General features: G+C 48.4%; 1 pseudogene; it reads left to right on the forward strand.

The window, feature by feature from the left end:
* Positions 1–1,297: 1,297 nt before the first annotated feature.
* Positions 1,298–2,444, forward strand: part of LOC102245049 — a 3,684-nt pseudogene continuing 2,537 nt past the window's right edge.

The following is a 2,444-nucleotide window of genomic DNA, read 5'->3' on the forward strand; positions in this document are numbered from 1 at the left end:
CCACCTGGTTCCCCATGCCTTCTAAACTTATATTTCTTATCTAGTATATCCATTTATGCATGGCCTCTTCTCCAGATTCTGAATCCTTGCTGCAAAAGGTTGTGGCACTGCTATTCTCAGCTCTGGTGCTTTAGGCTGTGTAGCCCAACCTGGGGCCCAACCCTTGATATTGTCAGGGAAAAACACACCCCCTGCAGCTGACAGATCCCTCTTTGCTGTCAGCCTGCCTCCAGTGGAAGCTGGGCCTGCCCCTTTCATAACTTCACCCTTCCTACAGGTCTCCAGGTGTTTTCTGTTATTCCTTGTTATGTCTCCTCCTTAGCTGACCTCAGTTGGTAATTACAGGTGAATGTTCCCCAATTTAACTTTATTTCCAGTTCTGGCCCTAGGGGGAGGTGCAAGAAAGTTCTGCCTATTCCATCACAATCTTCTCCTCTCTTTAGAAATATTTTGATAGTGTTTTTTCTTAAGCATTTTAAGTATAACATCTCACTGCCTTCTGAATTCCATTGTTTTTAATGTGAAGTCAGCCATTAATTTTCTAGTTGTTGCCCTGTACATGATGAAACAGTTTTCTCTTGCTTCTTTCAAGATTTTCTTTGTTTCTTAATAGCATGACTATGATGTTTGTAGGTCTATAACTCTTTATGTTTATTTTTCTTGGGCTTTATTGTACTTCTTGGCTCTATAGATTAACCATTTTCATCAAATATGGGAAGTTTTCTGCCATTATTTCTTAAAATGTTAGTTTTGCTTCTTTATCTGTTCTTTTTCTGTGACTCCAGTACAGGTATACTTTATGGTATACTCCAGTTAAACTGTGGGACAACATTTTCTTTAGAACAGATAGCTTCCATTGATTTACCTTCAAGTTCACTGATTCTTGTTATTGCCATATCATATCTTCTATTGAACCCCTTTAGTAAAATTTTTAATTCACTTAATGTACTTTTCAAATCCAAAATTTCCATTTGGTTCTCTTTCATAATTTCTTTCTCCTCTGTCAGGTGGCTCCTCTGTCCAGGGACCCAATTGACGGAGGAGAGGCACTACCCCTGGGCTAAAACTGGCTCTGCGATCCCGGTTGCCCGAGAGACCTTGCACGAGGTGGGCATGGTGCCATTGTGAGACATGAGGTCAGGCTTTGGCCGGGCACAATTGGCCTGCAGACACATGGAGCAATCTGGCATGGGGGCAGGGCCGAGCCATTGGGCTCACGGCATAGGGGGGACCTAGATTGGAGGGAGGCATGGGCGGCGAGTGGCAGTCCATGGGCTGTTGGCACCTCAGGATCCTAGGACAGATCAGACATTCTGTAACAATGCATGAAATCAACATCAACAATCTTGATAAGCAACAGGTTCAGCTCCTGGAAGAGATATGTATTTTTTTAAATATCTATCTATCTATCTATCTATCTATCTATCTATCTATCTAATAATATATAGAGACAATATATAGACAAACATGTAAATTAACCGTCCCTCCGCTACGCTCACCAGCCAATCAGGAGAGTATGCAAATTAACCCAACAAAGATAGCGGTTAATTTGCATACGTAGAGGCGAAGCAGCGGAGCAAAGACTGAAGGCTCCATCTGGAGTGAAGGCCTGGGTCCCGGGTGCCGGAGGAAAACCGGTGCCAGCAGCTAGGGGAAGGTAAGGCCTATTGCACAAATCTCTTCGTGCAACAGGTCTTTAGTATATATATAAAACCCTACTATGCAAATAGACTGAACGGTGGAACAACTGAACAACCGGTCGCTATGACATGCACTGACCACCAGGGGCACACGCAGAACATAGAGGGCATCAGCAGCAGGAGGCAGAGCTCAGTACATGGCCGGCGTCAGCCACGGAGGGATGGTGGAGCAGGTGAGCAGGGGTGCCAGACCAAGACGGGGCGCCGGTCGCTGTCATCGGTGTGAACCTCTGGTGGTTACTAGAAATTCTTTGCTCCTGCATGCCGTAGTCCTGCCTGGTGCTCGCACCTGCTGCCAGTGCTGAAGGCACTCCTTGCACCTGCTGCCAGCGCCAGAGCTGCCACTCACACCTGCTGTCAGTGCCCAGAGCCAGTTCTGATCACTCAGCACCGTCAGTGGGTGTGAGTGGCAGCTGTGGGCCCCAATCGCTCCTGAGGGCTTCTCCACCTCGCCCTGCTCCTGAGGGGCAATCGAGGCAGTAGCCACCACTCGCACCCGCTGACAGTGCCAGCCCCACTCCCACCTGCTGCTGGCACTGGCCCCAATATCTTCGTGACATCAGCGGGTGCAAGCAGGGCCAGCACCATCAGCATATGAGAGCAGTGGCAGTGGGAGTAGGGCTACTGGCAGACAGGGGACCAAGGGCCACAGTGGGAAGGGCTGGACAGGGGCATGGAGGATGGACCGAGACCTGCCCCTGTGTCCACCACAGCCTCACAGCCCACAGTTCCTTTCAAGGTGCA

Source organism: Myotis brandtii, unplaced genomic scaffold, assembly GCF_000412655.1.
Source record: "Myotis brandtii unplaced genomic scaffold, ASM41265v1 scaffold502, whole genome shotgun sequence".
Taxonomy (NCBI): Eukaryota; Metazoa; Chordata; class Mammalia; order Chiroptera; family Vespertilionidae; genus Myotis; species Myotis brandtii.